At 50.3% G+C, this 13,470-nt stretch overlaps 1 pseudogene; it reads right to left on the reverse strand.

The window, feature by feature from the left end:
* Positions 1-1,988: 1,988 nt before the first annotated feature.
* Positions 1,989-4,701, reverse strand: LOC130478232 (uncharacterized protein K02A2.6-like; annotated as a pseudogene).
* Positions 4,702-13,470: the final 8,769 nt, after the last annotated feature.

Below are 13,470 nucleotides of genomic sequence, written 5' to 3' on the forward strand. Positions count from 1 at the left end.
AGGTTGATGCTTGGCCTGAGACCTCTTAACAATATTTTGTGTTTGGCCCTTTGCACATGGCAGGCATTCTGCATTAGGGTCTACTGCTCTTCCTATTTAAAAGTTCCCACAGTATCAGCAAAATTGGAGAGCCCTGTTGAATATTACGGTGTGCAAGAGGCTAGTTGGAAACCGCCATTAGCAACTGCTGGTCAGCAGCCACTGAGAATTGGTTGAATACATGTCATTCGAATAGCAATCCTCTCTCTCTCCCCTTGCAGATTACACTGTATCCTTTTGAAGATGAATCCGTTGATCTAGATCCCATCTCAAACTCTGCAGTGTTCCACAACTAGGGTTGCCAACCTCCAGGTACTAGCTGGAGATCTCCTGCTATTACAACTGATCTCCAGCTGATAGAGATCAGTTCACTTAGAGAAAATGGCTGCTTTGGCAATTGGACTCTATGGCATTGAAGTCCCTCCCCACCCCAAACCCTGCCCTCCTCAGGCTCTGCCCCAAAAACCTCCCGCTGGTTGCGACGAGGAAACCCTATACACAACACACTGAAGTTCTAGAGAGCTGAAATGCGGTTCTTCAAGAGCAAATAATTGGAGGCACTCTTCTCCTACCTGGGACCTTCCATTAATTGCTGACCAGCTATATGTAGAGACAATTTGGAGTACGCTAATAATTTTGTCAACCAGATTTTCCAATGAAATCACAAGAGTGAAGAGTACCAAAGTTTTATGGTTGAAGTTGTGTAGGCTCCAATCCACACCAGGGTAAATTTGTCGCTTACTGTCAATGCAAGAGGCAACTTCATCTCTGTACTTGAACGCAGGGGTGGAACTTGGTTGCCATATGGTACGAGTTGCTAATTTGATAGCAGTTTGCAAGATGCTCCGTGCATTCCAGGGCGGTTGGTATGGAAACAACACAAATACTGCCACTATTTTGCAGTGCTTTTGCACTGGGTCTAGCCACTCCTATAACTAAAAAGGGACATTTTAAAAAAACAAACCAAAGCCACAGATACTTGAGATTGAGGAGAACTATATATTAACTGTGATTTACAATAAATGAAGAAATTGTCCATATACTTAAAGAGATGTATGGACGGAGTTTGTAACCATGAGTTTTGCATAAGGATGTTGTTCCCATATCTGGTCACAGCAACCTGGCAGTAAAGATTGTTAAGTCTGCGTGGGAAGGATTCACAAGGTCGGAATCGGAGTTCAACAACAACCGCGTTTATTGATTACAGGAACAGAACTAGTTAACACAATGAGCAACCCCTGTTTATATGCCCCCTTGGCTGCCTGCGGCCACTCTCCCCTTCATCCGTGATAGGGGGACATGCCCTTCCTGGTGACCAATGGTATATATTGGCTTAGAGCCAATGGGGTCCGTTTGCTTGACCAATAGGGTGAGCAGGGTTTAGGATCCTTCGTGCAGAACTCAAGCTCCTAAGTCTCCCTTGCTCACTCCCCAACTATATACATACACAACACCCCTCCCCCTAAGTCCGAGTGACCCTCACTGTGTACTGGGAGCACACAGTCCTGTAGGTAGCTCGGCCATGATTGATTCCGCTGGGAACGGTGCGGTGCTGGGATGGGGGACGTCGGGCGATCTGTCGTTGCCGGATCAGACTCACCCTCGGTGGCTGAGTTGTCATCCGCCGGGCTGCTGGAGGAGTCCGGCGCTGGCAGCAGCAACGTTTGCTCTAGTCGCTCCGGTTGTTCCGGCTTCCTGGTGACAGGAATCAGCAGCGGTGCTGGCACCGTGGCTGCTTCCGGCAAGTCGGCGGGATGGCAGCGTAGCTAATCAATGTGGTGCCGCAGGACGGCCCCTCCGGGGTGGTGACCCGATAGGATACCAAGCTGGTGGCGTCCTGGACCATGGCTGGAATCCAGGCGGGGCCTGCTCCATAGTTTCGGGTGAACACAGGGTCGTCCTGCTCAACGACCCTTGGAGTGGCGGTCGAGTCCTTGCGGCCCGGGTACTCAGGCGCCAAGTCGGGGTGCAGCCGGTCGAGCAGTTTTCGGCCGGCGACCCATGAGGAGTTCCGCGGGGCTCTTCCCGGTCACGGAGTTGGGCGTGGTGTGCTGTGCTAAGAGGAAATCCACCAGCCCCCTGTCCCAGTCACAACAGTCGGTGCGCCGCAACGCATCCTTGGTAGTCCAGACCATCCGTTCCGCCTGCCCGTTGGTGGAGGGGTGGAATGGAGCCGAGGTTGCATGGTGTATCAAGTTCTTGGCCAGGAACTCCTTGAACTCGGAGGATGTAAATTGGGCCCCGTTGTTGGAGACCACGCTGTCCGGCAAGCCGGGGGTCGCGAAGACCTTGCGCAGCTCTCGGATGACCGTACGCGAGGTCATAGAGCCGACATCGACCACCTCCAGCCATTTAGAGTAGGAGTCCACAATAATCAGAAAAGTCTTACCCTGGAAGGGTCCCGCAAAGTCTATGTGGATGTGGGACCAGGGTGTGTGTGTGTGGACTCCCAGTGCTGGGTCGGGGCACGCGGCATCTCAGGGCGTGACTCCTGGCAAGGTCAGCAACGGCTCACCCACTCCTCGACAGCAGCATCGATGCCTGGCCACCACACGTAGCTCCTCGTTAGGGCCTTCATGCGCACGATTCCTGGGTGGCAGACGTGTAGAGTCTCCAGGACCCTTGTGTGCAGCTTCGCCAGAATCACCATGCGGTTCCCCCAGAGCAGGCACCCCTTGTTGAGTGATAGCTCGTGTTTGCGCGTGGCAAGTGGCTTGAATTCCCCATCCGGCTTGGCAGCCAGCCACCCCTTCCCAACCCAGTTGAGAACCCAGGCGAGGGTGAGATCCTTAGCCATGTGCGCGGCGATGTCCAATGCTTGGAGAGGGGATTCCGGCAGCAACTCCAGCAGCTTGAATTCCCCATCCGGCTTGGCGGCCAGCCACCCCTTCCCCACCCAGTTGAGAACCCAGGCGAGGGTGAGATCCTTAGCCATGTGCGCGGCGATGTCCAATGCGTGGAGAGGGGATTCCGGCAGCAACTCCAGCAGCATGATGTCGTTGTCGGGAAATGGGTCCGGATCGCAGACCTCCAGCAGCAGGCGGCTGAGGGCGTCGGCATTGCCGATGGACTTCCCGGGCCAATGGGCGAGCTGGAACTCATAGGCGTTCATAAAAATGGACCAGCGGAGCATCCGGGGTGACAGGATCTGTGGCGTCTGGTGAGCTGGAATGAACAACCCCAAGAGCGGCTTGTGGTCAGTCACAATCGTGAACCAGCGGCCGTAGACGAAGTCGTGGAACTTCTTGACGCTGGCCACGATGGCGAGGGCCTCCTGGTCGATCTGCGCATAGTTCCGCTCGGCCGGCATGAGAGTCCTGGAGTAAAAAGCAATCGGGGCTTCCCGACCATCAGGCAACCGGTGCTGCAGGACCACGCCAACACCGTACGGGGAAGCATTGCAGGTCAGCACCACCGGCAACTTCTCGTTGAAGTGGACGAGCAGGCTGGACGAGGAGAGGAGGCCCTTAGCGGCATCGAAGGCTTGCTGCTGCGGCTTGCTCCATGACCATGGAGCAGACTTGTCCAGGAGGCAGTAGAGGGGCTCGGCGACCAACGCCTTGTTGGGCAGAAAGGTGTGATAGAAATTTAAAAGCCCAAGAATGCCTGGAGCTCCTGCTTGCACTTGGGCGGAGGGGCGCTGTGGATCGCCATGACTTTCGATGGGGTCGGGTGGATCCCAGCAGCATCGATGAGGTAGCCCAGGAACGCCACCTTCTGAAGGCCCAGCTGGCACTTCTCGCGCTTGACGGTGAGGCCCGTGGTTCTGAAACGGTCGAGCACCTGGCGGACGTGGTCCAAGAGTTCCCCCTCGGAGGCAGCTGCAATCAGGACTTCATCGAAGTACGGGACAACACCAGGCAGGCCTTTAAGGAGGTCCTCCATGATGTTCTGGAAGATCCCCGGGGCCGTGCTGACCCCAAACTGCAGACGGGTCACCCGGAATGCACCCCGGTGAGTGACGATGGTCTGCGCCTCCGCCGAGGCCTCGTCCACCGGCAGCTGCTGATATGCCTGGGCCAGGTCTAGTTTGGCAAAGACCCATCCCCCGGTGAGGGAGACAAGAAGGTGGCTCACAACCGGCACGAGGTAGGCATGAGTCTGCAGGGCCCGGTTCAGCATGCAGACGTCCCCGTTCGGCTTCAGCGGCGTGACGATCGGGGTTTCCCACGTCGCGTTGGGTACCGGAACCAGGACGCCTTGGGCGATGAGGCGATCGAGCTCTGTGTCGATCCGGTCCTTGAGCGCAAAGGGGACGTGGCAGGGCTTCAGTCGGATGGGGTGGTGGCGGGGTCAATGAGGAGGCGGACAGGTGGCCCCTTGTAGCAGCCCAAGGGGCCAAACATCCTCGTACTCGGCCCACACGGACTCGAGGGACGCTCTGTTGAGGTGGTGCAGGCCTGTGATTTGCAGTTCGAGGGCCTTGAACCACTCAAACCCCAGGAGGCTGGCGCGGGGCCCCTCGACGACGACGAGGCACAGGCGGCTCGTACGGGACCCGTAGCGCACGTTCACGTGGGTGACACCCTCGACCTGAACGCGGTGGCATTGGAAGTTCATAATGATGAGGCTGGAGGGCTGTAGCTTGGGCATTGGGGCACGCTCGGTCAGGATCCGGAAGGTGTCCGTAGATATGATGGCGGACCCGGAATCCACTTCCATCTTGCAGGGCGTCCCCTCAATGAAAACGGTGGTTGAGAGCTTGTCAACGCCGTGGACCTTGTGCAGGGCGGGGCTGCGGAGTGAAATGGCTGCCCAGAGCCTTCATGATGGCGTCGAGGTCGGTCTCCTCGAGCTTTGCGGGGGCCACGAGGGTCTGGGCCAGCTGGAAAGTCCAGGGTCCGCAGACGCTGAGGAACACCCCCCGCTTCTGCACGGCGTCCATGAACTTGTTCGCGACCATGAAGAACGAGACACGGGAAGCATAGCTCTCCCAGTCGCCGGGGTTGGAGATGTCGAAAGCTTCCAATGACCCGGTGGTGGCCATGAGTGTGGTGTGTTCGTCTCTCCCGAGAATCCAAGTGAATCAGCAGTCGGGCCGGGCTGCCTACTGGACACAGCAAGGTCTCGGAGCGAGGCGGTAGCTTTGGGACAGCCGGTGTGTGAATCAGCAATGCGGATCAGGCTGCCTACTGGTCACTGTGAAACGGCGGAGCGGGAGTGATTCAGCAGGTCAGCCGGGTCACTCTCCAGTCTTCGTTGCCACTGTTAAGTCCGCGTGGGAAGGATTCACGAGGTCGGAGACGGAGTTCAACAACAACCGTGTTTATTGATTACAGGAACAGAACTGGTTAACACAATGAGCAACCCCTGTTTATATGCCCCCTTGGCCGCCTGCGGCCACTCCCCCCTTAATCTGTGATGGGGGACATGCCCTTCCCGGTGACCAATGGTATATATTGGCTTAGAGCCAATGGGGTCCATTTGCTTGACCAATAGGGTGAGCAGGGTTTAGGATCCTTCGTGCAGAACTGAAGCTCCTAAGTCTCCCTTGCTCACTCCCCAACTATATACATACACAACAAAGATTCTCTTTTTCTTCTCTGCCAGCCCCCAATCAGTATTTGGATTTCCAGGGCACATGTAGGGCACTGTTTTGAATGAGAGATTCAAAACAGATAAAAGGAAGTATTTTTTAACACAACGCATACTTAAATTGTGGAACTCCCTGCCCCAGGATGTGGTGATGGCTGCCAGCTTGGAGGGGTTTAAGAGGGGAGTGGACATATTCATGGAGGAGAGGGGTATTCATGGCTATTAGTTAGAATGGATACTAGTCATGCTGCATACCTGTTCTCTCTAGTATCAGAGGAGCACGCCTATTATTTTGGGTGTGGTGGAACACCGGCAGGATGGTGCTGCTGCAGTCGTCTTATTTGTGGCTTCCTAGAGGCACCTGGTTGGGCACTTTGTGCACAGACTGCTGGACTTGATGGGCCTTGGTCTGATCCAGCAGGGCCTTTCTTATGTTCTTATGTAGGGTTGCCAGGTCCCTCTTCTCAACCGGCGGGAGATTTTGGGGGCGGAGCCTGAAGAGGCCAGGGTTTGGGGAGGAGAGGGACTTCAATGCCATAGAGTTCAATTGCCAAAGCGGCCATTTTTCTCCAGGTGATCTGATCTCTATCGGCTGGAGATCAGTTGAATTAGCAGAAGATCTCCTGCTACTACCTGGCAGTATGTTCTTGAATGTTGATTGTTTGTAACCCATAGAATCACTTAGCACTTTGTTGTCTTAGTGTTGTAATGATGACACAGTAAACTGTTATATGTTAAATTGAATACTTGTGATTTTGTAATACCATTGAGAGCCCCTTACTATTCTTTATTACAACTACCTGGCAGTTGGCAACCCTAGGCACATGACAGTATATGTGCCTGCCACTCAGTCCCCTATTTCTGAATTGGTACGGTGGTGGTAGAAAGGGGTGTCAAGTCACGGCCAATATATGGCAACCCTGTAGGTTTTCCAAGGCAAGAGACGTTCAGAAATGGTTTGCCATTGCCTGCCACTGCATAGTGACCAAGAAAGAAGAAAACTTCATGCCCAAAAATAGGAAGATAGCAAAGCCATAGCACTGTGGCTAAATAAGGTTACATGAAAAATCAGATCCTATATTGATATTACAATCTGATCACTATACCTCAGTGGGATATAATGCCATAGAGTCCACCTTCCAAAGCAGCCGTTTTCTCCAGGGGAACCAATCTCTGTCACCTGGAGACCAGTTGTAATTCCAGGAGATCTCCAGTCACCACCTGGAGACTGGCAACCCTAGATGTTGCCCTATTTGAACAAAATGGCAGCTGCACATATTGGGAGGGTTCAGGTCGCATGCTCTCCCATAAATGACGTAAATAAATTACATGCGTTTGGAGAGCCAAAAGCATAACAGCTGAGCGTGGCTAACTGGTCAAAGGACACCTGTTCATTTTCATCGCTGAGGAGGGATTGGAGTCCTGGTCCCTCCGATCCCAGATCAACTGTCTACCCGCTACACCACAGTGGTTCTATTAAATTCAGAGTTGTACATAAGCTCTGTTCCCAGGGCAGCTGTCTTTTGGTCTTTTCTCCTGATACAGTTTTTTTTTCATAGCCAGATTCAGCACAGTGCTTTATTAAATTTTTAAAAAGAGTTTTATAAGAGTTAAATTCCCCTTAAACCTTTGACAATCTTTGCTAGGATAAATATTTTCCCCGCAAAGGTCTAGCTCTCTTCCCTTATCTCTCGCATTTGCAGAAATCACGCCCTGTGAACAGTTGTTTCCTCTTCTAGACGTAGAGCATGCCCTTTGTGTGCAGGAAATGAAGATAAGAATCATTACAGATGGTGGTTTACCCATCAATCACACGGTGTTTTCTGTACTGAGGAAATAGAGTCCTATAGTTCAGGTGAAGCAAAGAAGAGTGAAATGGACTGAAAAACACACACGCTCGATGAACTATAAGCCAGGTGTTCGGCAATGAATACTACATACATATTATGCCTGGGAGGGACTGTTCTCAGAAAAAATAATTTCAAGTCAGTTTCCCCAACGTTAAGGAACAAGTACAATTGTTAAGTAAAGCATAGGTAACAAATACATTACAGGTAATAAGAATGAGCAACAATTGGCTTGTGTGCATGTGTGAAGTTCTCTAGGTACTGGAATGGTGTGGCAGAATGTGGATGATTGCTAACACAGTCGAACAATGCATGTGTGCTTGATGGGAAACAACATATAGAAAATGGCCCTGGTCCAGCTCTCCTGAGCTAGCAGCCAAGAAGAAGAAGAAGAGGAGGAGGAGGAGGAGGAGTTGGTTTGTATATACCGAATTTCTCTACCACTTAAGGAAGAATCAAATCGGCTGACAATCGCCTTCCCTTCCCCTCCCCACAACAGACACCCTGTGAGGTAGGTGTGGCTGAGAGAGCTCTAAGAGAGTTGTGACTAGCCCAAGGTCACCCAGCTGGCCTGATGTGTAGGAGTGGGGAAACCAACCTGGTCCACCAGATTAGCCTCCTCCGCTCATGTGGAGGAGTGGGGAATCAAACCCGGTTCTCCAGATCAGAGTCCACCGCTCCAAAACACCGCTCTTTACCACTACACCACACTGGCTCTCCCACCACTATCCACATCAACAGATATGTGTAGTAAGTCCAGATGTTTCTTTGTACATTGCTCAAAATACAAGCTTAGTGATAGTATACACTTTTTTGCACATTGCTCAAAATAGTATATACATAGTGATAGTATACACTTTTTTGCATTGTTGCTGTTATTTTATTATTAATATTATTATTTAAACTAGCTTCCTCAGTGCTATAGCTGTACTGGAAGCTGCTGTCTCAACACTCCCTAAGAAACAGACAAACAGATGGCAATAATGCTGCTTGTTTGTGTGACGTACACAATTCCTAAGAGACTGGTGAGCTGTTAAGACTCTAAAGTCAGTGACGTACAGGCTCTGGCTCTCATTTGAAACCACTTTGGGAGGGGAGGCAGATACTGATGAAGGGGGTGCTCTAGTTCCTCCTCTCCGTGGTATGTCCTACATGTCATCAATCATTAATACTAGAACCCGAGGTCATCTGTTGAAGCTGGAGGGTGACAGATTCAAAACAGATAAAAGGAAGTATTTTTTCACACAACACATAGTTAAATTGTGGAATTCCCTGTCCCAGGATGTGGTGATGGCTGCCAAATTGGAAGTCTTTAAGAGGGGGAGTGGACATGTTCATGGAGGAGAGGGGTATTCATGGCTATTAGTTAAAATGGATACTAGTCATGCTGCATACCTATTCTCTCTAGTATCAGAGGAGCGTGCCTATTATTTTGGGTGCGGTGGAACACAGGCAGGATGGTGCTGCTGCAGTCGTCTTGTTTGGGGGCTTCCTAGAGGCACCTGGTTGGCCACTGTGTGAACAGACTGCTGGACTTGATGGGCCTTGGTCTGGTCTAGCAGGGCCTTTCTAATGTTCTTATGTTCTTATTACCCAATTACTGTGCTCAACTAAGACCAGGAAGTATTCACAACCAATCAGAACATAAAACACTGCCCTAGCAAATTGCTACCAATACGAAAGGCAAGGTCAACTGAACACTTAAAAACAACAATAACTGTAGATTACATTTTTGTGGGACTTTCTTGCTGGACCAGCCCAAACTACTAGACTCAACCCTGGATCTATCTAAGGTTGCAAACTTCTAGGAAATGGCTGGAAATCTCCTGGGATTTCAACTGATCTCCAAGTGGCAGAGATCAGTTCCCCTGGAGAAAATGCTTGCGTTGGATGGTGGACTCTTGGATGGTGTTCTTCTAAGGGGTATTCATGGCTATTAGTTAGAATGGATACTAGTCATGCTGCATACCTATTCTCTCTAGTATCAGAGGAGCATGCCTATTATCTTGGGTGCGGTGGAACACAGGCAGGATGGTGCTGCTGCAGTCGTCTTGTTTGTGGCTTCCTAGAGGCACCTGGTTGGCCACTGTGTGAACAGCCTGCTGGACTTGATGGGCCTTGCTCTGATCCAGCAGGGCCTTTCTTATGTTCTTATGACTCTATGGCAGCATACCCAGCTGAAGTCCTTCCCCTCCCTAAACCCTGCCATCCGCAGACTCCACCTCCAAAATCTGCAGGAATTTCCCAACCCACAGCTGGCAGCCCCACCCCTCTCTGGACTACAGGGCTGCTTCCCAGACCTCAACAAGTACCAGAATTTCTGATTTCCAAGAGCCAGCAACCTTGTCTCGAGCCTTTAATTAGTACTTGGGGGGGGGGGTGTCCTAAGATGAAATCATAAGATGGTTCACTGCTCCTGGCAGCCCAATTTCATCCATTTTACCTGGACACATTGCACTTCTATGCATCCTCTTTCATCATCTCCTTCACTCAAGGCAGCAACTAGGTCCTCCCGGTGTGCACATACGGAGCTCATAGTCCGAAACCCCCAAGCTTGTTGAGCTTGTTGATGCATTTAGAATGTCGAGGAAGGGCAGGGGGACCCCCTGACAAAATGGCTGCCTTGGCAGGAGGGATCAAGCACAAAATGGCTGCCCTGTGAGCCAAGACAAGGCATTCTAAGGCAAGCGTCCTCCTATGATGGGGGCAGCTATTTCAGACTTGGTGCTCCCTGCAGAACCAAAGGTTAGGCCTTCTGCCTTGAGGCACCAGTGAGGTAGAAGGAAGTCAGGATCGACTCTCAGGAGAAGAGTCTCAGGATTGAAGTCAGGAGAGGAAACAGGTGGGCAGCAGGAGACACAGCAATGGGCACCACAATGTGGATTGCTTAATGAGCTCCTGGAGGGGCCCGCTGCTTCCCACACATATAGCTCCCAGCTCTCTCAACAGTTAAATAACCCTAAATGGTTGTTGGTGCTTTGTTCTCTTTGTTCTTTGTTCACCCCAGGTTCCACAACCACAACAGGACTCCCCTCCTGCTGCTGTGAAAATCTAACCCTGGGCCAATGAGTAAATGAAAGTAAATTGGCTCTTTTCTTAATCCACTCCCCCCAGTCAGTCTGGATCCAGGAAGCAGCCTCTCCGAACAGGCATGAAATATTTGGACCACTCGGGTACAGCGTTTCCATTTTGCCAATAAACACCCTTGCCATCCCTGAGCTTTGCCAGAGATTCTTGTGCATTACAACAAATTTACGAGGTAGGCCACCCTGAAGTGTTGTTCCTAATCCCAGATGAAGGGGTTGAAGCAGAGTAAGTCAATTGCCTAAAACTAGCCAAGGGTTTTACAACGAAGCTGAGAGTCACTGGGGACTTCCCAGTTTATAGCATATTCTTTTAAATCGTTCACTAGAGATGTTATCTGTACGGGAGGCCACTTCCTCTTATACCTGGCGCTAACAGTTAGGGAAGTTTGCCATGTGAATAGCCATAATAAATATTGTGGGCAAAGGTGGAGTGGAGAGAATGATGTAGTGGTTTGTTTTTCAAGGCTTGGGGTTGAACACTTTCAGTGCAACCCTGTGTTCATGGGACCAATTTAAAGGTGGAAGAGCATCTGCTAGCCATGCAGAAGGTCCCAGGTTCAATCAGTCCTGGAGATCTCCAGTTAAAAGGACCAGGCAAGTAGGTGATGTGAAAGACCTCTGCCTGAGACCCTGGAGAGCCACTGCCAGCCTGAGCAGACAATACTGGCCTTGATGGACCAGTGGTGTGATTCAGGACAAGGCAGCTTCATGTATGCTCATGTAAAAACCACCCATGGGACTTCTGTATTTGCATAGCTTCTCATTTAGGCAGCCCGCTTGCCTGCTACTTATACTTATTGCTAAGGTTCCGCTGCCACTACTCCAGTGATCTGCTAAATTGCATGCCAGCACAACAACCTCCTGGGCTCTTGCCGGGGTTGCCAAGAGGCCTGGGGGGGATGCCCTGTTCCTTTAATAAAGGCTTAATGTGTGAAAATGGGCTTATTCTCAGGGCAGGGAAGTACATAACACCACCTGGTAAATAGTTGCCCATTAACTTTCCATTAAAGGGCCAGGGCATCTTTTTCCAGGCCTCTTGGCAACACTCGTTTTCTAGCGACTTTCTAGGGCACAGTGTTGATTCCATCCTAGGTGGTCCCAGATCCTAGTCCAACCTCTAGCTGTCATATTGGCCCTTCTCTGTGTGAGTACAAAGTCCCACAGGTGAATTCTTTGGCATTGCCAGAATCACATTTCAAGCAATGTTTATGTCTTCTGCACTGCTACTTATACAGCTGCTCCGGTATGCACATGGGGTGTCTGCATGTGTGTATAAAGTGGCGTCAAGTAGCAGCCAACTTATGGCACCCCTGTAGGGTTTTCAAGCCAAGAGACATTCTGAGGTGGTTTGCCATTGCCTGCCTCTGCACAACAACCCTGGCATCCCTTGGTGGTCTCCCATTCAATTACTAACCAGGGCTGACCCTGCTTAGCTTCTGAGATCTGACTAGATCAGGCTAGTCTGGGCCATCCAGGTCAGGGGCATGCACACAGTAGTCTGCAATACAGCCAAGGACATGGCTAGTCCTAGTACATTAGTCCTCATGGGTTGAGAAATGCTTTCTATGCATTAATCCCTATGTAACTTTCAGCATTGCTGAAATGTAGGGTTGCCAGCTCCAGGTTGGAAAATAGATTTTGGGGGCAGTCTGAGGAGGGTGAGGTTTGGAGAGGGAAGGGACTTCAGTGCCAGAGTCCAATTGCCAAAGCAGCCATTTTCTCCAGGTGAACTGATCTTGAGATCAGTTGTAATAGCAGGAGATGTCCGGCCACCATCTGGAGGTTGGCAACCCTACTTAAATGAGATCGCTCCATGAAACAGCAAGGCCACAAAAACAGTGCAGAACTGCTAATTACAGCATAGAGCAAGCACATTACTCAGCTGGGGTACATGTTCTAGCTTCTACAATGCTGACTAGCTGACTCCTTTTGCGGCACTAGGAATATTATCAAGCAACCTGAAGGTACCATAGCCCAACAAAGACTTTTAGAACAAGTAAAAGAAGGCAGCTAAATGCCACCTCATACTTTCAACTCTGTATTTTTAGAGTTACCGACTTGAACCTGGATGATGAAATAGTTCCCATTCCTAGATCTAATGGGCTCAAAAAACAGAAGGTGTGGCCAAGTAAGAAATTCTCTAGCCATAGTTGGTTTGTTTTTTGCAAAGATTTGAATGGCATTTACTTACACATTTTCAATGAGGCAGGCACTGCATTTGCATTTTAGCTGCATGTAACATCACACTCTTGTGCAATAAATAGATTTCTGTTGTGAGAGCAAAAAGCCTTAGTACCGTTTTGATGAAATAGAAATGGAGTATGTGGACAGCCAATGGTGGACTCTGATATGGAGAACTGGGTTTGATTCCCCATTCCTCCACATGAAGCCAGCTGGGTGACCTTGGGCAAGTCACAGCTCTGTTAGAGCTCTCTTCAGTCCCACCTACCTCACAGGGGGTCTGTTGTGGGGAAGGGAAGGTGATTGTAAGCTGGTTTGATTCTTTCTTAAGTGGTAGAGAAAGTCGGCATTTAAAAACCAACTCTTCTTCTTCCACTTCTGGGAGACATCCCAAAGCATACTGGAAACAACTAATGCAGTCTAAACAAGGAGTCCATATCAAGATTATAACGTGGGAAAATAAAAGCCTAATTAAAGCACCAGTTGTCCTTGGAGTGAAGTGCATTTCTCCTGCGTGCAAGCTGTGCCCTTGACTCCTCATTCCTGGACTCAGGTTCTCACTATCAGAAGTCTGCAAACAGCAGTCCCCAAAGTTTGTGATTTCCCAACCGACGCACGCAACTGCAAGGTGGCATTTAACAGCTTAAGGGCCAATAGAGAAAAACCAAATACTTCCCAGTGTAAATGTCTTTCTCCTAGCATTTAATATTATTGCCTTTGGCTCTTGGCCAGTGGTTCTCGGTCATAAACACAAGCCCAAGATTACATTCCAAACAAAACGC

Source organism: Euleptes europaea, chromosome 5 (assembly GCF_029931775.1).
Source record: "Euleptes europaea isolate rEulEur1 chromosome 5, rEulEur1.hap1, whole genome shotgun sequence".
NCBI lineage: Eukaryota > Metazoa > Chordata > Lepidosauria > Squamata > Sphaerodactylidae > Euleptes > Euleptes europaea.